This window comes from Myxine glutinosa, chromosome 1 (assembly GCF_964187855.1).
Source record: "Myxine glutinosa chromosome 1, kmMyxGlut1.1, whole genome shotgun sequence".
NCBI classification, from domain to species: domain Eukaryota; kingdom Metazoa; phylum Chordata; class Myxini; order Myxiniformes; family Myxinidae; genus Myxine; species Myxine glutinosa.
In genome coordinates this window covers 406,998,566-407,023,642 of record NC_136261.1, presented here as the reverse complement: position 1 = coordinate 407,023,642, position 25,077 = coordinate 406,998,566, and the positions used below count along the sequence as shown (strand labels likewise).

Genomic DNA, 25,077 nt, shown 5'->3' with positions numbered 1-25,077 from the left:
TGCCTTTGCCCACGTCAAAGCAATATTAATGAGCTCTCCTGTCCTAGCAGCCCCGGATTTTCAAGCACCTTTCAAGTTGTCCAATGATGCAAGTGATGTGGGGGCTGGGGCAGTTCTATTACAGGAAGATGAGGATGGAGTGGATCACCCGGTGTGCTACACTCCAAAAAGTTTAACAAACACCAGGCAAATTAAGCCACCGTGGAAAAAGAGACCCTTGCTCTCCTGCTAGCGCTTCAGCATTATGAGGTGTATCTATGAACTACTACCTTTCCTATAAAAGTCTTCACTGATCACAACCCCTTAACCTTCATTCAAAAAATGAAAAAGAAAAATCAAAGAAGATGAGATGGAGTTTGGCTTTGCAGGAGTTCAACTTGGAAATTGAGCATGTAAAGGGCAGGGACAATGTCGTTGCTGATGCTTTGTCCAGAGTGAACTAACTTTGGGAATTTCTGTAGGCTGTTTGGAAGTTTTGTTGCTTTATTTTGGGAATATTAATTATTGTTGCTCATGTGAATTGATCATTTGAGTGTGAGTTTTACTTTTGTTTGTTAATAGAGTTTTTGCCTGCATAGAAAGTTTTCACGATGTTCAAACTTTCTTTCTTGAGGGGGGGAAGTGTTACAGATTCGTCACTTCCTTTGTTGTGGTTTTCATCCACTGTAAACATTTTTGATTGCATGTACTATTATTGTTGTCGTTTAAGGGAAATAGAGGTTACTATTTTCAAAAGGTAAAAAAGTTAACGTTTTAAAAGAAACCGGCCCCGGACGACGATGAAGAGGAAGAGGAGGAAGACAAGGTAAAGCGTGTGAGTCAGACACGAAGCCTATTTGCTTTGAGGTCTGGAGCGAACGATTGGTGAATGAGGGTCACAAGTGAACTTTGGGTTTCCCGGGAAAGGGATTCCTGCAACAGAGTTGTTATCGCTGTGACAGATCAACCTGCGTGTCAGGTTTTACGGTCGATTCCGAAGAGAATCGTTGGAGTGCCGTTACGCCACGAGAACGGGCCGTCGGCCATTTTGACTCGCGCGCTTTGCCCATCACTCAAGGTTTTTCACTTCGTTTCAACCATTTTCACCACATTCAGATGTTAATCTGGTGTGCGTGTGTCACGTGACTTTTGAGTGGGAAATTTGCGGTTCGCCGATTTGGAGCCGTGGAACGTCCATACCCGAGGGTGGGATTTCCCAGTCGCCTTGAGGGTACCTTTGCGCAGCTTTGGCAGTGGGACTGTGACTGTCATCCGAATGGGATTCTGGTCTCGATTGGATATCATTCTGACGATCGCTGGAGCGGATCGACTTTGGCTTGATGCCGGAATAGATACATTGGGGAAAGTTCTTCTTTTCGCTCACTTGGAGCACAGTGAGTTATATTGTACGAACCTGATGGTACCATCATAGGAAATATATTGTTGCGGTTTTTAGAACCTTCACTTTGTAAAATAATAAGCGTTGTAAATAATTCCCTGTAAATATCCCCATCTTCCAAAGGTCAAAGGTCGCACCTTAGTTAGTCCATATTGCAACACGTAGGACACCATAGGAACTTCTTCAGTTATTTCATTAGTATGTGTTTCAGGTAAGGCTCTGTTTCCATTAGTTTTACTCTGCGTTGCATTAATCAAATAACAGGCCCCATGTTCAATCCCGTTCATTTTACGGCTTGCCTCCCTCCAAATTGTGTTCCTTTGCTTGCCAGTAGCGTTCCCTGCCTGGCTCAAGACGCCCCTAGCCACGCGGTAAAGCTGGAGAAGAAGGGGGAGGAGTTATAAATTGTGTTTCTTTTCTTGCCAGTGGCGTTCGCTGCCTGGCTCAAGACGCCATAACCATGCGGTCGGAGCAGAGAAAAGGGGGGAGGAGTTGTCGGAGTGAGGCGTAGCCCTGTTAAGGGCGGAGTCGGTGAGCCCTCGCGACCAACCAGGGCCGAGGCGAGCTCACCGATGGGTGTGTCCTAAAAGTACGTGGCTTGATACGTGAGCGCGTGATATAAGTGCTCGCGTGGGACTAATTACAGAGATGAGAGAGATAGAGATAGAGAGATAGAGAGACAGAGAGATAGAGAGATAGAGAGAGAGAGAGAGAGAGAGAGAGAGAGAGAGAGAGAGAGAGAGATGGCGTGAGAGAGATGGCGTGAGAGCTGCGTGCACGAACAACTTCTAGCTGGGACTTCTCCCGAACATCAGCGCATCATGAACGTTCAAAGCCTCCCTCCCCGATTTATGAACCCCAATAACTAAGGTCCTCTCACGTTCAACAATCAATGAACTACTGGGTTTCGCTGCGGAACTGGAGCATGGACCGGAGTGGAGCGTGGACCGGAGTGGAGCGTGGACCGGAGTGGAGCGTGAACCGGGGCCAGAGCCAACGCTGGCCCATCTGCTTGGACCTTCCTTCCTGCTATTCCCCTTTCTTGTAAGTCTGTTTGTGTTGTCCAGGGCGTGATATTTAAGATGGTGTAAGCTTGCCCTGTGTCCTTTTGCTCTTGTTCTTGTTCATGCCCTTCTTTCGTTTCCTCTTTTATTAGTATAGTAATAAATTATATTTGTTCTTCCTACATTTTGGTTTCCTCTCATTTGATCACTTTCGTCTTTTCTCAATTGAGGATACGTGGCACGATTAGAACCGCTCAGAATCGGGTTAGTCTTCTTGTTAATGGCTCGGGCTTCGGATTGCTAAACCGCTCAGAAATTTCCATTTTGTCCGCGGTCCGAGCAGAAGTTATCTCCCTGTTTCACGGCCAGGGGTAGCCCTTAGGTATTTGGCACTTCATTGACCAATCACCCTGGCTGCTCCCGACCGGAAGGAGCATTATAACTTCTAGGGTTGGGGGAACTGCCAGCTTAAAGGACAAGGGGATTAACCCCCCCTTGGTAACGGGAGTGCCGACCCCAGAATCCGCAACAATTGGTGTCAGGAGTGGGATTGGACCCGAACCAAATTTTTAACATCTGAAAAATTTGGTCAAAATTACGAGCGGCCAAAATTTTTATTTAACATCCAAATTGAGTCGTGCCATGGATACCCAAGGCGATCGGATGCCAGTGGGGGAAAATGAGGAGAAAAAATAGGAGGAGTTAGCGTCAAACCAAGACCCCAGGGAAGAAGTGGGAGGAATGGAGGAGGTTGAAGAAGGTGCGGTCGTGGGGGTTGCAGGCACACAAAATGGCGGCGCCTCGCACGTGGCCACTGCAGCCAAGCCCGCGATACCAGGGGACGTCCAATTGTTTATGGCTGAAATGATGGCATGGATGGTAAGCCACCTTTAGAGGCCATTTTCCCCCGCAAAGCAGGGGTGGCCTTTCTCAGGGACCGTGGTTGTTGTTGTTTTTTGGTCCCCTTTTTTTGAAGCAATGTTTTACGGCCGGATGCCCTTCCTGCCACCAACCCTTTTTGTCGCCTTTTACGACAAGCAGGGAATTACCAGTGAACTGGTACTCAATTAGCCGACCTCGGAAGGATGACAGGCTGAGTCAACCCCCCTGGCGTTAATTCAGCGATCGACCGGGATTCAAACCCAGGATCCTAGGATCCTAAGATAGCACCCTAGCCGCTAGCCCAACACCAGAGCTAAAGAGGGATCAAATGAGGGAAGAAGCAAGGGGCAACACCAATAACTTAGAAAGCAAATTTGGGGAATTGAGAAATAATATGGGAAACAAAATTGGGAGATTGAGAGACGGGTTGAGTAATTTGGAACAAAGAATGGGGGAGCAATTGGGAAGCCAAATTGGGGGCCGAGAGGTCAAATTGGGAGGATTAGGGGGCGAATTGGAGGCCGTAAATGGCCAAGCCAAAGAAATTAATGAGGGGTTGGCGAGGGACAATGCCAGGTATGAGACGAGGGAAGTTGAGAGGGAGGTTAACCGCAAGTTGGGTGAGGAGGTCGCATTTGTACGCGATGAGGTAGCGCAACCAGAGGAGCGCGGGTTGAGCGACGCCGAGCATGGCACAGCCAGGTGGACCGGGATAGAAATCGTGACTTGGGGTGTGAAAAACCCGACGGCCGCCGAATTGGACAGGGCAAATTCATATGCAGTGGCGGAAAAAGAAAAAGAATTCATTCAAATGGAAAAATAAATTAAAGAATTAATTATAGTCGAAATTGAAATTGGAGAGACGGCGGGCATAGAAAAGCACTCGTTGGAGGAAGGAATGGAAATTGCTCAAAGTCTGTATTCGCATCCTGATGCTATACTTATTAACCCGAATAAAGATTTGCAGGTGGTGGAGCGAAGAAGAAGAATCCCGAAGGTGAGTCGGGCTGGATATGGGGCTGAGAGATTTTTCGGAAAAGTGTTTGGCGCGAGAGGGTTTTTCGTGCGGTTGGGATCGAGACAGCACCCCGGCGTTTGTGGAAGGTCCCTTGTGCGTGGTGTGAGTAGAAATGGCACGCATGTGAGGAAGAAGAGGGCGCCGGAGCGAGAGTGTGATACCGAGTGCGAGAGCGAACGCACGTCGGAGTGTATATGTGATGAATGCGACACAGAGAGTGAGAGCGATACAGAGTGTGGAAGTAGGAGTGAGTGTGACCAGGAGTGTGAGTCGGATGAGGAGCGTGTGTGACGAGGCACACTTGAGTTGGTTGTGGAGTGCGTCATTGGGTGTGCGACGAGGGATTGCACACCCGTGGTGGGTAGGTGTGCACTGAATGGGTGGATGCAAGAGTGCACCCCCATGAGTGGTACGGAGTACGTACCGGGAAAGTGTGCGCAAGAAGGTGCGCGAGAGAGGTGTGTAACGGAGTGTGTGAGTGTGCCTGGGTGGTGTGCATGGCAGAGAGTGTGGTGATAGAGTGCAGGGAATGTATGGGTTGTATGAGAGGCGTTGGCGCGCGAGAATGTGTGAGTAAGAGAAGAAACGCATGGTGTGAGCATGCGGGTAAGGCATCGACGTTGACCGGGACAGCGTTTAGGCTGAAAGGTAGCCGACGCGAGCTCTCGGTGTGCGGTGTTCTTTGTGTGCTGCGGGAGCCGGCCGGGATCGTGACTGCGTCGTTCCTGCATGGGGCGCTGTGCACGATTCGGGCCGGGGCCCGCCCTCCATGGTCGGTGCCGCGCTTTGTTAGGCAAAGCGGGCGGCCCGGTTTGAGGGGAAGAAGAAGGGTGTGGAGCGGCGCCCCCTTGTGGTGGCGGTGCTCCGGCCGGGCAAGGCTGGGCCATCGCGCTTGGGAGCGCAAGGCCTTGCGCCGGGATGGTGCTTGGAGCCTTGGCCCGACAAAACCTCCTCCCCAGAATCGATGTCGGATGGACCCAACCACAGGAGACTGACCATCCGCCCACATAGCCGGCTTTTCGAAGCCGAGCTGTGAAAATGCATTGATGCACCGAGACTCATAGTACAGTGGACTGGATAGAGAAATTGATGGCAAATGGTATATGATGTATTGATGGCAAATGGTATATGATGTATTGATGGCGAATGGTAGTTTTACCATTCGCCTCACCTGGGGGCACATGAGCTTTAGTTTATGGGTTTATGGCAGTGAAAACCTAGCCAGGAGGGTTTGGATAATGTTAGGGTTTGGAAATGACTCTAGGAGACATGAGAGTTAAGTAGTGACATTGTACCTGTAGCGGGGACGTAGGTAGATTATATGGTTGATAACGACGAGGGATGTGCAATAGTATAAGGGGTGACAGGGAAGCTGGTCTATACCAGAGTGAGGGGACAAGCTCCCTCTACCTCCTTAGCTGTCTTACTGTACGTATGTACATCTTTTTCTACTCTGTCTTCCTATCTTTCTAAAATCTTCCTTTTTCCAGAGTACTCCGAGCTAGCGAGGGTTAGTAACATCTTCGTAGGTAGGGTTAGAGGCGCCTGACCCCAGGAAAGGTCAAGAAATCACCGATGCCAACAGGGGTACATATACACAGATCCCCTGTTTGGCGGGAAAGGCGTATCCCTGCACTGCGGTGTAGGTGCTAGCTTGGTTTCCTTTCCTTTTCTCTGTTTTCCACTTCCTTGCTGTGTGTGCCCAGGTTTTAGAACAGGTACACCGTATCCCTGCGTGTCGTAAGAGGCGACTAAAAGGGTTGGCGTCAGGAAGGGCATCCGGCCATAAAACTGTGCTTTAAATAACATCATCATCGTTAGGGGTTTGCAGCCCAGCGACGTTAAGAGCTCGTTTGGCGGATGTCCGGTCTTACTGGAACAATGACAGCGAGTCACTGCATTAACCAGCAGCACCTGTGTTCGATATTCGATATTCTCAGCACCGGTTTTCACCCCTGGGGCCGATGTTGGCATTTATCCTACCGGGAGGGCGCTTTGGGACCCATCAACGGCTGCCATAATGACGGTGCAGTCCTAAAGCTGCAAGGACGGACTGCTCTTGATGAGTGCAGGAAGAGGTGGGCCTCCATTGTGTCTTCGTTATTTTTTGCATCGTGGAATGTTAGGACGTTGTTGGATTTAGATGCCGCAAACAGACCTGAACGCAGAACGGCTCTCACTGGTCTCGAACTACAAAGGTACAACATCGCCGTTGCAGCTCTTCAGGAATCCAGATTTTCCGGTTCAGGCCAGCTGCGCGAGGCCTCCAGTGGCTACACGTTCTTTTGGTCTGGACTACCCGGAGGACAACGCCGGGAAGCAGGGGTAGCTTTCACTATTCGCGACGACATCGCCAAAAAAATGATGTCGACACCTGTTGCCGTTAACGAACGCTTTATCTACATGCGGCTTCCTCTCCTCTCTCGGAACGCTACTGTCATATCAGCCTATGCGCCAACGCTACAGGCAACGGCAGAAGCAAAGGAGACCTTTTACCAGACTTTATCCTTGAACCTCACCAAGATTCCGGAATCAGACCAAATAGTCGTCCTTGGGGATTTCAATGCCAGGGTTGGGAGAGACCATGCCGCCTGGAAATGCGTTATTGGTCTCCATGGTATTGGAAATGTGAATGCGAATGGCAACCTCCTTCTCAAAACATGTGCAAAATTTGGACTGGCAATCACGAACACCATGTTTCAGCAACCCGACAAGTACAAAGGAACTTGGAAGCATCCTCGGTCAAAACACTCCCACATGATGGACTATGTGATCGTGCGCCAAAAGCATCTGCGGTACACCAAGTTAACACGCGTTATGCATGGAGCCGAATGCTGGACAGATCACCTGCTGGTTAGGATCAAGTTACGACTTTGAATCGCTCGGCAACATCGTTCTGCTGGTCAAAAGCGTCAGCCGAGAATCGATGTGCGTCAACTGGTGACAAGCGAATCTCTCTGCGTTGAGTATGTAGATAAAGTCTCAATGGAAATGTCTCAAATGGTAGACTCGTCATGGTCAAGTTTCAAGCAGGCTGTCCTGAAGGCTGTGGCCGACACAATTCCATCAAAAACGAGGACACGCAATGACTGGTTTGACGAATCTAATAAATCGTTACGTGAGCTCCTGGACATGAAAAACGCTGCCCTCCAGAAAGCACTGTCGACCGGCAGTCGCGCTGTAGACAGCAGTTCCGAACTCTTCATAGTGATGCAACCAAATGCATCCATAAGCTGAAAGATATTTGGTGGGCCGAGAAAGCAAATGAGATCCAAGGCTACACAGAGCGAAAGGAGTACCACAACTTTTTCTCCGGTCTGAAAACGGTTTACGGACCCAAACGAAACGGTACTTTCCCAATGAAGACACTGGACGGTGAACTACTGACTGACAAATCGCTAATCCTTGCACGCTGGCGAAGCCACTTCTCCGACCTTCTGAACAGATCATCGATAGATCATGATTCGGTGATCAACAAAATCGATCAGCATCCAATTCAGAATCACCTGGCACATCCACCAACACCAGACGAAATCGCAAAAGCTGTGAAACAGGTCAAATGTGGAAAAGCCCCTGGTTCGGACGGTATTCCGATCGAGCTGTTGAAGTATGGAGGCCACGATCTGGTTACAGCGTTGCCGGTGTTGTTCAATGAAATTTGGGAGGCCGGGGATGTTCCTCAAGAATGGCGTGACACAAAATTAATCACTTTGTTCAAAGGAAAGGGCGATCGCTCAGATTGTGGAAACCACCGCGGAATCTCGTTGTTGAGCATAACAGGCAAAGTCTTCGCGAAACTGCTGCTCAATCGACTGGTGGACAATATCAGTGAGGCAACGCTTCCGGAATCACAGTCCGGTTTCCGTTCAAATAGGAGCACAATTGATATGGTGTTCGCAGCGAGGCAAATCCAGGAAAAAGCAATGGAACAAAACCAGGATTTGTACATGGTCTTTGTCGACCTGACGAAGGCCTTCGACACGGTGAACAGAGACGCACTCTGGAAACTTCTTGCTCGCTATGGATGTCCAGACCACTTCATCAAGTTGCTGTGGAGTTTTCACGACAAAATGAGAGGCAAAGTGGTGGTAGACGGGGATGAGACGGACGTATTCAGCATTACAACGGGAGTAAAACAAGGCTGTGTGCTTGCGCCAACCGTGTTTGGGGTCTATCTAGCGGCAGCTATCGAGCGTGCCTCAAATGATCTGGAGCCTGGCGTACACGTCCGTTCTCGTGCTGACGATAACCTCTACAACCTCCGACGTCTAAAAGCCTACACAAAGACCAAGACCATGGTAATACGTGACCTGCTGTTTGCCAATGATACAGCCTTGATTGCCCACACACAAGAGGAAATGCAGCGTATCGTTGACCATTTTGCTGAGGCCATGGAGGCGTTTGGTCTGGTTATCAGTTTGCAAAAGACCGTGGTTTTGTATCAACCAGCGCCGGGAAGCCCGTACGTTGAACCAGCAATTACGATCGGGGGTCACGTATTGTCAGTCACAAAATAATTCACGTACCTGGGCACGTGCTTATCGAATACCGCAACCATGGACAAGGAAATCGACCAAAGAATCCGCAAAGCGAGTGTTTCGTTTGCCCGACTCCACAGCAGAGTCTGGAAAGAACGTGGGCTCAAAGTGAACACAAAATTGGCCGTGTACAAAGCAGTTGTCATCCCCTCTCTCCTGTATGGAGCCGAATCTTGGAATTGCTATGCACGCCACCTTCGCAGACTGAATGGCTTTCACTCCCGATGCCTACGACAAATTCTAGGCATCCATTGATCCGACCTCGTGCCGGATACAGAAATAGTCGAGCGAGCTGAAATGCAATCAATCACATGCACCCTGCAAAAGGCCCAGCTCCATTGGGTCGGCCATGTGTTGAGGATGGACGCAGACAGGATCCCACGTTTTATTTTTATGGGAGAACTGCACGAAGGAGAGAGATCAGTGGGCCGGCCCAAACTGCGTTTCAAGGATACACTGGGTGCACATTTGAAAGAATGTGACATCCCGCTCGACAATTTACAAGCTCTGTCCAGTGATCGACCGAAATGGCATATCTTGATCCATACACAATGCGACTCCGTGGAAAAGGGTCGTATAGATGCCGCCAAAGAAACCCGCAGAAAGCATAAGGAACGCGAGTGGCAACCGGTGCCTGCTGACTCGAAATGGATTTGTGCAACTTGTGGACGCCGATGCAAATCGGCACTCGGACTGTATAGCCACAAGCGGGTTCACAAGATTTGAACACCAACGCCGTAATGGCGGGGCGACATGATGATGATGACAGGAAAGCACTAAGTTAGAGGGAAAACCAGGTCGATTAGATGATGCAGTGAGTTTGTGGTTGTTTATTGAATGAGGAAGCGGTATGGAAGTTCTTTGTGGTGAGATTGTTGAAATGAGGACTTGAGAGGCAATGCTCGTGAATGCTGTGTGTGTGTGTAGAAAGTGCATTGAGCAGAGTATTGTGAAAGGTGTGATTGTGCATTGGGTGATTGACTTGCATGGTGGCAAGTGAGAATGGTTGGATGGAATAAATGGTCTGGAATAAATGGTCTGGAATGGATGGTGTGGAGTGGGAGTGTGGAATACATGGAGTGGAGTGCATGGTGCGAAGGTGTGAATAGGGGAAGGATGGACCCCCTCACGAGTACCCGGGGAGGGTAGTTTAAAAGTAGGTAGAGGGAGTAGGTAAATTGAGGTTGGATATTGGCATCTGTGGTGCGAGAGTAGCAGAGTACTGCTTGAGGGGTGCATTAGTGAGATAAATTGGCTGGGCGTGTGGCCTGTTAGTGAGAATGGTTGGTTGGGCACTCCGCCACTGTTAGTCTGTCGGCCAGGTGAGGCCGCAGTTAGGCTCTGGGAGCCAGTTAGTGTTCAATGGGGCCCGAGGATCCGGAGGATGGACCCGGGTAGCCTGACGCCAGAGAGGGCGGTAGGGGGTGAGAGAGCCAGAGGGCCTTCCCCCAGGTTGGTTAGGGTGAGGAGCAGGTAAGCTCAGGAGGCAACTGCAGTGGCGGAGGTGCGCAGGTAAGTAGACCTGCAAGGGGAGCCACACGACCCAGCCCTGAAATTGTGCGAGGGCACGGGGAGTAGAATTGGTCGAGTGAGACCCCAAATTGGTGAGCGCCACAGTATGTTCAATGGGAGTTCGGTTCTTAGAACCACATAGAGTAAAGATGGCCAATGGTTTGGCAGGGAAAGGCCCCGGGTAGTGTAAAGTGTGTTAATGTCATTTAGAAGGTAGTTTAGGATTGAGAATCTCTTCGCACCATCCGCATCCACTCACTAAGGTGACAGGACTCTCACCAGGAATGGTGAGATGCATCATGACGTGGGGGTGACATTGTTTGGATTCAATCTCTTCCTCCTTAGGAGGGATTAATGATAAATTTGATTTAGGTGGGAGTGATGAGAAATTGGGATTGATGACGAATTTGGTATTAGGAGAGAAATGGGGAAGACAAGACATTAGAGAAGAAATCTGTAAAGTTGTACATTGTGTAAATACGGGGTAGGGGCAAGGGTAGATTAGGTAACAGGGGGGGGGGGGATGTACGCTGGGGACGAGCTTTCTCTGCTCGCTCTCCAGGGCACCTCACCTTGCATTACCTTGTGTTAATGTGTACCCTTGTGATCTTGCCCCACTGCTTTGCTTGTCCTCCTTCCCCCACTCATGGAATTGTTTATTTTGGGCCCAGGGGGAGTGCGCAGGTGACCGCAGTTGTGTGCCCGCACCTCCGCTGCTTCGGGCCTGCACTGATGCACCGTATGAACCACACGTTCTGTAGCATAGCACCATGTATGGACCCCACGTTTTGGGGCCTGGCACCTCTGCTGGAAGCGGGACTTTGCTGCCAGCATCAAGCAGGTGGACCACCTTAGTTGGCCCTGTGGGCAGTAATTAAAAAGCAGACGCGTTGTGTGCCCTTTTTATGACCAAATAGGCCGCAAGCAGAGAACACCAAGCCACCTAGAAACATCGGCCCAGCAGCCAAGAACATCGGCCCAGCAGAGAAGACGCCAGTTCATTATTATACAAACTGTATGACTGTGCACTGGATGGTGCTGATTGTGGTGCTTTGGTGGTGCTTTTTGTGCTTTTTAGTGCATTTATGACTGATTATGCATTTCTGTGCATGTGCGTATGGTGTACCGGTACAGTGCAGTGCATGGCCTTTCCTCTTTTTAAACCATCTGCTTTTTGTCTCCCAAAAGACAGGTCCTGGGTTTTAGTGTAAATAATCCAAATAGTAGTACTAGTCTTTGTAAATAATGCTCCCCACCGTAAATGTTTAGTTTGAAAATTAATTCCGAATTCGGTTATTCTGTGGGCGTGAGTCAGTTAGGTAGAATGCAATGCAGCAGGCGGGACATATCTAGTTTTAAACATGTTGCACTCAGGATGAGGTTAAAAGTAGAGGGTAACCACACCTAAGTGTCACATATAATGGTAAAATATATCCCTTGTGAAACGGCCCAGGATGTCCCTGGAGAAAGGGAGGGTGCTGTGTTGCGGTTTTTAGAACCTTCACTTTGTAAAAAATTCCCTGTAAATATCCCCATCTTCCAAAGGTCAAAGGTCGAACCCTAGTTAGTCCATATTGCAACACGTAGGATACCACAGGAACTTCTTCAGTTATTTCATTAGTATGTGTTTCAGGTAAGGCTCTGTTTCCAATAGTTTGACTCTGCGTTGCATTAATCAAATAACCTAGGCCCCTTGTTCAATCCCGTTCATTTTGTGGCTTGCCTCCCTCCAAATTGTGTTCCTTTGCTTGCCAGTAGCGTTCGCTGCCTGGCTCAAGACGCCATTAGCCACGCGGTCAAGCTGGAGAGGAAGGGGGAGGAGTTATAAATTGTGTTCCTTTGCTTGCCAGGAGCGTTGGCTGCCTGGCTCAAGACGCCATTAACCATGCGGTCGGAGCGGAGAAAAAGGGGGAGGAGTTGTTGGAGCGAGGCGTAGCCCGGTTAAGGGCTGAGTCGGTGAGCCCTCGCGACCAACCAGGGCCGAGGCGAGCTCACTGGTGGGTGTGTCCTAAAAGCACGCGGCTTGATACGCGAGCGCATGATATAAGCGCTCGCGTGGGACTACTTACAGAGATGAGACGGGAGCGAGAGAGAGAGCTGGCGTGAGAGCTGCGTGCATGAACAACTTCTAGCTGGGACTTCTGCCGAACATCAGCGCGTCAGGAACGTTCAAAGCCTCCCTCCCCCATTTATGAACCCCAATAACTAAGGTCCGCTCGCGTTCAACAATCAATGAACAGCGCTGCCTGCCGGGTTTCGCCGCGGAACCGGCTCGTGGACCGGAGTGGAGCGTGGACCGGAGTGGAGCGTGAACCGGGGCCGGAGCCCACGCTGGCACATCTGCTTGGACCTTCCTTCCTGCTATTCCCCTTTCATGTAAGTCTGTTTGTGTTGTCCTGGGCATGATATTTAAGACTGTGTAAGCTTGCCCTGTGTCCTTTTGCTCTTCTTCTTGTACATGCCCTTCTTTCGTTTCCTCTTTTATTAGTATAGTTATAAATCATATTTGTTCTTCCTACCTTTTGGTTTCCTCTCATTCGATCGTTTTCGTCTCTTCTCAATTGAGTATACGTGGCACGATTAGAACCACTCAGAATCGGGTTAGTCTTCTTGTTAATGGCTCGGGCTTCGGATTGCTAAACCGCTCGGCAATTTCCATCTTGTCCGCGGTCCGAGCAGAAGTTATCTCCCTGTTTCACGGCCAGGGGTAGCACTCAGGTATTTGGGACTTCATTGACCAATCACCCTGGCTGCTTCCGATCGGAAGGAGCGTTATAACTTTTAGGGTTGGAGGAACGGCCAGCTTAAAGGACAAGGGGATTAACCCCCCCTTGGTAACGGGAGTGCCGACCACCGAATCCGTAACAATATATTGGTTGTACAATATTATTGATTACTATTGTTGTTGTACTGTTATACTTAATACAATATTTGTTTGTTGGTAACAATTGGTGTGGCTTCACCATTGATCTTTGACATACAGAATAACACATCTTTCTGCCGTGACTCCTCTCGGGGCTCAGAGGTACATCGTGACCGCGGTTTGGGGAGGAGCACGTAACAATACATACACCCAAACACATGTACACACACACACACACACAGATGCATACACACATACACACACATACACACGCACGCACACACACACACACACACACACACACACACACACACACACACACACACACACACACACACACACACATTCAAACACTCCGTTTTCAAACCTTCACCAAAACCTAATTAGTCTGAATCCATCCACAACTCTTTTACATCTTTCTTACAAAGAAACAAACAGACAGAAACAGTTGAAAAAAAATAACCGCTGCGGACGTAAAGAGAGACAGCACCAGCTTGGACTCACTGTTAACACCTTTTACCTTCACTCACATAATCAGTAACCTCATCACATCATCAGTTAAGAATCCTTTCCTCGATGTGGTAGAGATGACTGAACTTGGTAAATGGAAGGTTCATACCTGCACCTGTGAGGGCGTGCCACACGGAACGTGGAAAAACGAGTCCTTCTTCTGTCTTATCCTGAGCTTGACGGCAAGTTCTGTTTTGTAATAAAACATTTCAAACATTGTTTGTGTATACTGTATAATATCACTTGTTATAACATCAATTACAATTTCAACAACCAATTCGTAAAGCGACCCTCAGAGAAGCTTGAATAATAATCAACCACAATGCATATAAAATTATTTTTTTGTTTTGGTTTTTTTTGTATACAGAATCGAGGCTCGCAAAAATCACCACATATGAGGAAGAGAGAGTTTGGATGAGTAGATAGAAGTTGGTCCATATTATCAGACAGCGAGATGTAGATGGAGTCATCACTGTTTGGTAGACGGTACAACACACATATGAACAAGAGGTGGGAGCGAAGGGGAAGCCGTAGCCAGAGGTATTCCTGGGGGTGAGGTGGAGAGAGTGCAGTGCAGGGCGAGTGAGAAATAGAGTTTTTGATAAAGATAGCGACCCCACCTCCAGGACGAGGCTCAGGTCTATCATACCGGAGGAGGGAGTAACCTGGGAGAGATACTAAGGAATCAGAGACATCATGAAGGAGGAAAGTTTCTGTTAAGCAGATCACGTCTGGTTTGTCAGAAGCAACCTGTATGGAGATATCAGTTAAGTTTGAACGAAGGCCCCGGATGTTTGACGTCCATGCCGTTAATGAAGAGGAAGGGGGAGCATCGGATACAGAACAGGGGGGGGGGGGGGAGGGGTAGGGTAAGACGTGGAAGAGGTGGAAGAGGTAGGGAGAACTGTTGGAGGTGTGTCAGAGATTTCAGAATAGCTCGGAGAAAGGGAAGGATGGGGCGGTCAAAAGGTTTGATGGTGATTGGGTGAGGCACAGTGCGGTGTTATTTGAGGAGGGGGCAGAGCGAGGCAGAAGGTTGGGGGAGATGGAGGTGAGAGTTGGAATGGGGAAGAAGCAGAGAGGACGCTTTGAGGAGGTGGGGTGGGAGGGGGGAAATGGAGAAGAAATGAGGGTGGGGAGATTTAAAGGGGAGGGGCGAGGGGGGGAGTTTATGAGGGGAGGGGTTAGGGGGGAGTTTAGGAGGGAAGGGACAAGGGGAGGGATTTGAAAGGGATGGGAGATGGGGGAGATTTGGAGGGGAGGGGTGAGGGGGGAGTCTAGGAGGGGAGGGGCAAGGGGGAGTCTGGAGGGGAAGGGTGTGGGGGGAGTTTAGGAGGGAAGGGGCAAGGGGGGAGATTTGAAAGGGATGGGTGATGGGGAGGCTTTAGAGGGGAGGGGCAAGGGGAAGATTTGAAAGGGATGGGTGATGGGAAAGATTTGGAGGGGAGGGGTGATGGGGAAGATTTGGAGGGGAGGGGTGATGGGGAATATTTGGAGGGGAGGGGTGATGGGGAGGATTTGGAGGGGAGGGGTGAGATTGGATTTTGGAAAGTGTACCATTAATGGGAAACGAACATTTATTGCAAAATTAGTTTCTTGTGACCTTCGAGTCAAAAATACGTTTGAGGACGCTGGAGGGGGGGGGGGGGTGGAGAGCAGGAGAGGAGTTGTTTATGAACAGAACGGATGTTTGAGGATGTTTGACGTCCATGCCGTTAATGAAGAGGAAGGGAGAGCATCGGAGTTTGTTAGGGGGGAGTTTAGGAGGGAAGGGACAAGGGGAGGGATTTGAAAGGGATGGGAGATGGGGGAGATTTGGAGGGGAGGGGTGAGGGGGGAGTCTAGGAGGGGAGGGGCAAGGGGGAGTCTTGAGGGGAAGGGTGTGGGGGGAGTTTAGGAGGGAAGGGACAAGGGGAGGGATTTGAAAGGGATGGGAGATGGGGGAGATTTGGAGGGGAGGGGTGAGGGGGGAGTCTAGGAGGGGAGGGGCAGGGGGAGTCTGGAGGGGAAGGGTGTGGGGGGAGTTTAGGAGGAAATGGGCAAGGGGGGAGATTTGAAAGGGATGGGTGATGGGGAGGCTTTGGAGGGGAGGGGCAAGGGGGAAGATTTGAAAGGTATGGGTGATGGGGAAGATTTGGAGGGGAGGGGTGATGGGGAAGATTTGGAGGGGAGGGGTGATGGGGAATATTTGGAGGGGAGGGATGATGGGGAGGATTTGGAGGGGAGGGGTGAGATTGGATTTTGGAAAGTGTACCATTAATGGGAAACGAACATTTAGTGCAAACTGAGTTTCTTGTGACCTTCGAGTCAAAAATACGTTTGAGGACGCTGGAGGGGGGGGGTGGGGGGTGGAGAGCAGGAGAGTTTAGGGAATGTATGACTGTATGACTGTGCACTGGATGGTGCGTGCTGATTGTGGTGCTTTGGTGGTGCTTTTTGTGCTTTTTAGTGCATTTATGACCGATTATGCATTTCTGTGCATGTGTGTATGGTGTACCGGTACAGTGCAGTGCATGGCCTTTCCTCTTTTTAAACCATCTGCTTTTTGTCTCCCAAAAGACAGGTCCTGGGTTTTAGTGTAAATAATCCAAATAGTAAGTACTAGTCTTTGTGAATAATGCTCCCCCCACCGTAAATATTTAGTTTGAAAATTAATTCCGAATTCAGTTATTCTGTGGGCGTGAGTCAGTTAGGTAGAATGCAACGCAAGCAGGCGGGACATATCTAGTTTTAAACATGTCAGCACCTCACGGTGAGGTTAAAAGTAGAGGTAACCACACCTATGTGTCACATATAATGGTAAGATAAAGCCCTTGTGAAACGGCCTGGGATGGGTCTGGAGAAAGGGAGGGTGCTGTGTTGCGGTTTTTTAGAACCTTCATTTTGTAAAATAATAAGCCTTGTAAATAATTCCCTGTAAATATCCCCATCTTCCAAAGGTCAAAGGTCGAACCCTAGTTAGTCCATATTGCAACACGGAGGATACCACAGGAACTTCTTCAGTTATTTCATTAGTATGTGTTTCTAGTAAGGCTCTGTTTCCAATAGTTTGACTCTGCGTTGCATTAATCAAATAATCTAGGCCCCTTGTTCAATCCCATTCATTTTGCAGGCTTTCCTCCCTCACAAATGGTGTTCCTTTGCTTGCCAGTAGCGCTGGCTGCCTGGCTCAAGATGCCCATTAACCATGCGGTCAGAGCGGAGAAAAAGGGGGGAAGGAGTTGTCGGAGCGAGGCGTAGCCCTGTTAAGGGCTGAGTCGGTGAGCCCTCGCGACACAACCAGGGTCGAGGCGAGCTCACAGGTGGGTGTGTCCCAAAAGCACGTGGCTTGATACGCGAGCGCGTGATATAAGCGCTCGCGTGGGACTACTTACAGAGATGAGACGGGAGCGAGAGAGAGAGAGCTGGCGTGAGAGTTGCGTGCACGAACAACTTCTAGCTGGGGACTTCTGCCGAACATCAGCGCATCAGGAACGTTCAAAGCCTCCCTCCCCGATTTATGAACCCCAATAACTAAGGTCCCGCTCGCGTTCAACAATCAATGAACAGCGCTGGCTGCCGGGTTTCGCCGCGGAACCGGAGCATGGCCTGGAGTGGAGCGTGGACCGGTGTGGAGCGTGAACAGAGGCCCGGAGCCAACGCTGGCCCATCTGCTTGGACCTTCCTTCCTGCTATTCCCCTTTCATGTAAGTCTGTTTGTGTTGTCCTGGGCTTGATATTTAAGACTGTGTAAGCTTGCCCTGTGTCCTTTTGCTCCTCTTCTTGTACATGCCCTTCTTTTGTTTCCCTCTTTTATTAGTATAGAAATAAATCATATTTGTTCTTCCTACCTTTTGGTTTCCTCTCATTCGATCACTTTTGTCTTTTCTCAATTGAGTATACGTAGCACGATTAGAACCGCTCAGAATCGGATTAGTCTTCTTGTTAATGGCTCGGGCTTCGGATTGCTCAACCGCTCGGCAATTTCCATCTTGTCCGCGGTCCGAGCAGTAGTTATCTCCCTGTTTCACGGCCAGGGGTAGCATTCAGGTATTTGGGGACTTCATTGACCAATCACCCTGGCTGCTCCCGATCGGAAGGAGCATTATAACTTCTAGGTTGGGGGAACGGCCAGCTTAAAGGACAAGGGGATTAACCCCCCCTTGGTAACGGGAGTGCCGACCCCCGAATCCATAACAATATATTGGTTGTACAATATTATTGATTACTATTGTTGTAGTACTGTTGTACTTAATACAATATTTGTTTGTTGGTAACAATTGGTGTGGCTTCACCATTCATCTTTGACATACAGAATAACACATCTTTCTGCCGTGACTCCTCTCGGGGCTCGGAGGTACATCGTGACCGGGGTTTGGGGAGGAGCACGTAACAATACATACACCCAAACACATATACACACACACACACACACACACACACAGATGCAGACATACATACACACCCATACACACATACACACACACACACACACACACACACACACACACACACACACACACACACACACACACACACACATACATACATACATACATACACACACACACACTCACACACACACACGAACACACTCAAACACTCCGTTTTCAAACCTTCACCAAAACCTAATTAGTCTGAATCCATCCACAACTCTTTTACATCTTTCTTACAAAGAAACAAACAGACAGAAACAGGTGAAAAAAAATAACCGCTGCGGACGTAAAGAGAGACAACACCAACTTGGACTCACTGTTAACACCTTTTACCTTCACTCACATAATCAGTAGCCTCATCACATCATCAGTTAAGAATCCTTTCCTCGATGTGGTAGAGATGACTGAACTTGGTAAATGGAAGGTTCATACCTGCACCTGTGAGGGCGTGCCACACGGAACGTGGAAAAACGAGTCCTTTTTCTGTCTTATCCTGAGCTTGACGGAAAGGTCTGTTTTGTAATAAAACACTTCAAACATTGTTTGTGCATAATATCACTTGTTATAAGATCAATTACAATTTCAACAACCAATTCGTAAAGCGACCCTTGGAGAAGCTTGAATAATCAACCACAATGTTTATAAAATGTTTTTTTTTGTTTTTTTGTATACAGAATCGAGGCTCGTGAAAATCACCACGTATGAGGAAGAGAGAGTTTGGATGAGTAGATAGAAGTTGGTCCATATTATCAGACAGCGAGATGTAGATGGAGTCATCACTGTTTGGTAGACGGTACAACACACATATGAACAAGAGGTGGGAGCGAAGAGGAAGCCGCAGCCAGAGGTATTCCTGGGGGTGAGGTGGAGAGAGTGCAGTGCAGGGCGAGTGAGGAAGAGAGTTTTTGATAAAGATAGCGACCCCACCTCCAGGACGAGGCTCAGGTCTATCATACCGGAGGAGGGAGTAACCTGGGAGAGATACTAAGGAATCAGAGACATCATGAAGGAGGAAAGTTTCTGATAAGCAGATCACGTCTGGTTTGTCAGAAGCAACCTGTATGGAGAGATCAGTTAAGTTTGAACGAAGGCCCCGGATGTTTGACGTCCATGCCGTTATTGAAGAGGAAGGGGGAGCATCGGATACAGAACAGGGGGGGGGGGGGAGGGGTAGGGTAAGACGTGGAAGAGGAGGAAGAGGTAGGGAGAGCTGTTGGAGGTGTGTCAGAGATTTCAGAATAGCTCGGAGAAAGGGAAGGATGGGGCGGACAAAAGTTTTGATGGTGATTGGGTGAGGCACAGTGAGGTGTTATTTGAGGAGGGGGCAGAGCGAGGCAGAAGGTTGGGGGAGATGGAGGTGAGAGTTGGAATGGGGAAGAAGCAGAGAGGACGCTTTGAGGAGGTGGGGTGGGAGGGGGGAAATGGAGAAGAAATGAGGGTGGGGAGATTTAAAGGGGAGGGGCGAGGGGGGAGTTTATGAGGGGAGGGGTTAGGGGGGAGTTTAGGAGGGAAGGGACAAGGGGAGGGATTTGAAAGGGATGGGAGATGGGGGAGATTTGGAGGGGAGGGGTGAGGGGGGAGTCTAGGAGGGGAGGGGCAAGGGGGAGTCTGGAGGGGAAGGGTGTGGGGGGAGTTTAGGAGGGAAGGGGCAAGGGGGGAGATTTGAAAGGGATGGGTGATGGGGAGGCTTTAGAGGGGAGGGGAAAGGGGGAAGATTTGAAAGGGATGGGTGATGGGAAAGATTTGGAGGGGAGGGGTGATGGGGAAGATTTGGAGGGGAGGGGTGATGGGGAATATTTGGAGGGGAGGGGTGATGGGGAGGATTTGGAGGGGAGGGGTGAGATTGGATTTTGGAAAGTGTACCATTAATGGGAAACGAACATTTATTGCAAAATGAGTTTCTTGTGACCTTCGAGTCAAAAATACGTTTGAGGCCGCTGGAGGGGGGGGGGCGGGGGTGGAGAGCAGGAGAGGAGTTGTTTATGAACAGAACGGATGTTTGAGGATGTTTGAGGTCCATGCCGTTAATGAAGAGGAAGGGAGAGCATCGGAGTTTGTTAGGGGGGAGTTTAGGAGGGAAGGGACAAGGGGAGGGATTTGAAAGGGATGGGAGATGGGGGAGATTTGGAGGGGAGGGGTGAGGGGGGAGTCTAGGAGGGGAGGGGCAAGGGGGAGTCTTGAGGGGAAGGGTGTGGGGGGAGTTTAGGAGGGAAGGGACAAGGGGAGGGATTTGAAAGGGATAGGAGATGGGGGAGATTTGGAGGGGAGGGGTGAGGGGGGAGTCTAGGAGGGGAGGGGCAGGGGGGAGTCTGGAGGGGAAGGGTGTGGGGGGAGTTTAGGAGGAAATGGGCAAGGGGGGAGATTTGAAAGGGATGGGTGATGGGGAGGCTTTGGAGGGGAGGGGCAAGGGGGAAGATTTGAAAGGTATGGGTGATGGGGAAGATTTGGAGGGGAGGGGTGATGGGGAAGATTTGGAGGGGAGGGGTGATGGGGAATATTTGGAGGGGAGGGGTGATGGGGAGGATTTGGAGGGGAGGGGTGAGATTGGATTTTGGAAAGTGTACCATTAATGGGAAACGAACATTTAGTGCAAAATGAGTTTCTTGTGACCTTCGAGTCAAAAATACATTTGAGGACGCTGGAGGGGGGGTGGGGGGTGGGGGGGTGGAGAGCAGGAGAGTTTAGGGAATGTATGACTGTATGACTGTGCACTGGATGGTGCTGATTGTGGTGCTTTGGTGGTGCTTTTTGTGCTTTTTAGTGCATTTATGACCGATTATGCATTTCTGTGCATGTGTGTATGGTGTACCGGTACAGTGCAGTGCATGGCCTTTCCTCTTTTTAAACCATCTGCTTTTTGTCTCCCAAAAGACAGGTCCTGGGTTTTAGTGTAAATAATCCAAATAGTAGTACTAGTCTTTGTGAATAATGCTCCCCACCGTAAATATTTAGTTTGAAAATTAATTCCGAATTCAGTTATTCTGTGGGCGTGAGTGAGTTAGGTAGAATGCAATGCAGCAGGCGGGACATATCTAGTTTTAAACATGTCGCACTCACGGTGAGGTTAAAAGTAGAGGGTAACCACACCTATGTGTCACATATAATGGTAAGATAAAGCCCTTGTGAAACGGCCTGGGATGGGTCTGGAGAAAGGGAGGGTGCTGTGTTGCGGTTTTTAGAACCTTAATTTTGTAAAATAACAAGCCTTGTAAATAATTCCCTGTAAATATCCCCATCTTCCAAAGGTCAAAGGTCGAACCCTAGTTAGTCCATATTGCAACACGGAGGATACCACAGGAACTTCTTCAGTTATTTCATTAGTATGTGTTTCTAGTAAGGCTCTGTTTCCAATAGTTTGACTCTGCGTTGCATTAATCAAATAATCTAGGCCCCTTGTTCAATCCCATTCATTTTGCAGCTTTCCTCCCTCCAAATTGTGTTCCTTTGCTTTCCAGTAGCGCTGGCTGCCTGGCTCAAGATGCCATTAACCATGCGGTCAGAGCGGAGAAAAAGGGGGAAGGAGTTGTCGGAGCGAGGCGTAGCCCTGTTAAGGGCTGAGTCGGTGAGCCCTCGCGACCAACCAGGGTCGAGGCGAGCTCACAGGTGGGTGTGTCCTAAAAGCAGGTGGCTTGATACGCGAGCACGTGATATAAGCGCTCGCGTGGGACTACATACAGAGATGAGACGGGAGCGAGAGAGAGAGAGCTGGCGTGAGAGTTGCATGCACGAACAACTTCTAGCTGAGACTTCTGCCGAACATCAGCGCATCAGGAACGTTCAAAGCCTCCCTCCCCGATTTATGAACCCCAATAACTAAGGTCCGCTCGCATTCAACAATCAATGAACAGCGCTGGCTGCCACGTTTCGCCGCGGAACCGGAGCATGGCCCGGAGTGGAGCGTGGACCGGAGTGGAGCGTGAACAGAGGCCGGAGCCAACGCTGGCCCATCTGCTTGGACCTTCCTTCCTGCTATTCCCCTTTCATGTAAGTCTGTTTGTGTTGTCCTGGGCATGATATTTAAGACTGTGTAAGCTTGCCCTGTGTCCTTTTGCTCTTCTTCTTGTACATGCCCTTCTTTTGTTTCCTCTTTTATTAGTATAGAAATAAATCATATTTGTTCTTCCTACCTTTTGGTTTCCTCTCATTCGATCACTTTCGTCTTTTCTCAATTGAGTATACGTGGCACGATTAGAACCGCTCAGAATCGGGTTAGTCTTCTTGTTAATGGCTCGGGCTTCGGATTGTTCAACCGCTCGGCAATTTCCATCTTGTCTGCGGTCCGAGCAGAAGTTATCTCCCTGTTTCACGGCCAGGGGTAGCATTCAGGTATTTGGGACTTCATTGACCAATCACCCTGGCTGCTCCCGATCGGAAGGAGCATTATAACTTCGAGGGTTGGGGGAACGGCCAGCTTAAAGGACAAGGGGATTAACCCCCCCTTGGTAACGGGAGTGCCGACCCCCGAATCCATAACAATATTTTGGTTGTACAATATTATTGATTACTATTGTTGTGGTACTGTTGTACTTAATACAATATTTGTTTGTTGGTAACAATTGGTGTGGCTTCACCATTGATCTTTGACATACAGAATAACACATCTTTCTGCCGTGACTCCTCTCGGGGCTCGGAGGTACATCGTGACCGGGGTTTGGGGAGGAGCACGTAACAATACATACACCCAAACACATATACACACACACACACACACACAGATGCATACATACATACACACCCATACAAACATACACACACACACACACACACACACACATACATACATACATACATACATACACACACACACACTCACACACACACACGAACACACTCAAACACTCCGTTTTCAAACCTTCACCAAAACCTAATTAGTCTGAATCCATCCACAACTCTTTTACATCTTTCTTACAAAGAAACAAACAGACAGAAACAGGTGAAAAAAAATAACCGCTGCGGACGTAAAGAGAGACAACACCAACTTGGACTCACTGTTAACACCTTTTACCTTCACTCACATAATCAGTAGCCACATCACATCATCAGTTAAGAATCCTTTCCTCGATGTGGTGGAGATGACTGAACTTGGTAAATGGAAGGTTCATACCTGCACCTGTGAGGGCGTGCCACACGGAACGTGGAAAAACGAGTCCTTTCTCTGTCTTATCCTGAGCTTGACGGAAAGGTCTGTTTTGTAATAAAACATTTCAAACATTGTTTGTGCATAATATCACTCGTTATAACATCAATTACAATTTCAACAACCAATTCGTAAAGCGACCCTTGGAGAAGCTTGAATAATCAACCACAATGTTTATAAAATGTTTTTTTTGTTTTTTTTGTATACAGAATCGAGGCTCGTGAAAATCACCACGTATGAGGAAGAGAGAGTTTGGATGAGTAGATAGAAGTCGGTCCATATTATCAGACAGCGAGATGTAGATGGAGTCATCACTGTTTGGTGGACGGTACAACACACATATGAACAAGAGGTGGGAGCGAACGGGAAGCCGCAGCCAGAGGTATTCCTGGGGGTGAGGTGGAGAGAGGGCAGTGCAGGGCGAGTGAGAAATAGAGTTTTTGATAAAGATAGCGACCCCACCTCCAGGACGAGGCTCAGGTCTATCATACCGGGGGAGGGAGTAACCCGGGAGAGATACTAAGGAATCAGAGACATCATGAAGGAGGAAAGTTTCTGTTAAGCAGATCACGTCTGGTTTGTCAGAAGCAACCTGTATGGAGAGATCAGTTAAGTTTGAACGAAGGCTCTGGATGTTTGAGGTCCATGCCGTTAATGAAGAGGAAGGGGGAGCATCGGATACAGAACAGGGGGGGGGTGGGGAGGGGTAGGGTAAGACGTGGAAGAGGAGGAAGAGGTAGGGAGAGCTGTTGGAGGTGTGTCAGAGATTTCAGAATGGCTCGGAGAAAGGGAAGGATGGGGCGGTCAAAAGGTTTGATGGTGATTGGGTGAGGCACAGTGAGGTGTTATTTGAGGAGGAGGAAGAGCGAGGCAGAAGGTTGGGGGAGATGGAGGTGAGAGTTGGAATGGGGAAGAAGCGTGGAGGACGCTTTGAGGAGGAGGGGTGAGAGGGGGGAAATGGAGAAGAAATGAGGGTGGGGAGATTTGAAGGGGAGGGGCGAGGGGGAGTTTATGAGGGGAGGGGTTAGGGGGGAGTTTAGGAGGGAAGGGACAAGGGGAGGAATTTGAAAGGGATGGGAGATGGGGGAGATTTGGAGTGGAGGGGTGAGGGGGGAGTCTAGGAGGGGAGGGGCGAGGGGGAGTCTGGAGGGGAAGGGTGTGGGGGGAGTTTTGGAGGGAATGGGCAAGGGGGGAGCTTTGAAAGGGATGGGTGATGGGGAGGATTTGGAGGGTAGGGTCAAGGCGGAAGATTTGAAAGGGATGGGTGATGGGGAAGATTTGGACGGGAGGGGTGATGGGGAAGATTTGGAGGGGAGGGGTGATGCGGAAGATTTGGAGGGGAGGGGTGATGGGGAGGATTTGGAGGGGAGGGGTGAGATTGGATTTTGGAAAGTGTACGATTAATGGGAAACGAACATTTATTGCAAAATGAGTTTCTTGTGACCTTCGAGTCAAAAAATACGTTTGAGGACACTGGAGGGGGGGTGGAGAGCAGGAGAGTTTAGGGAATGTATGAAAGAGGCACTGTAAGGGATGGAATTTTTTTTTGGAATGAATAGATTTGGTGAGCAAGTCGAAAGCAACCTTTTAAAGAAGAAGAAGAAAAAGGTGTTATAATACACGACAGAATACAGTACTTCAGGGGAAAGTTTAAACATTTTAAAGTTTAACAGAGAAAACTATCTGGGGAAATGTGGGTGAAACACGTGGTCGAAGAACGAAATAACGAATAAGAACAACGAATAAACGAAGAAGAACAACGAATAAGAACAGAGAAGGAAATGTTTTTTTGGTTTTTTGGTTTTTGAGTTGAGATTTTA

At 49.1% G+C, this 25,077-nt stretch overlaps 1 protein-coding gene across 1 annotated transcript in view; it reads right to left on the bottom strand.

Annotated features, from left to right (window-relative positions):
* The window catches only part of LOC137419780 (NACHT, LRR and PYD domains-containing protein 12-like), a 294,580-nt gene extending 280,374 nt beyond the window's left edge, over window positions 1–14,206 (bottom strand). The window contains exons 1-2 of the mRNA XM_078770462.1: window positions 14,095–14,206; window positions 13,815–13,894 (exon numbers count right to left, since the gene is read on the bottom strand). The gene's annotated coding sequence lies outside the window, so the exon portion shown is untranslated. The remainder of the gene's footprint in view (window positions 1–13,814; window positions 13,895–14,094) is intronic.
* Window positions 14,207–25,077: the final 10,871 nt, after the last annotated feature.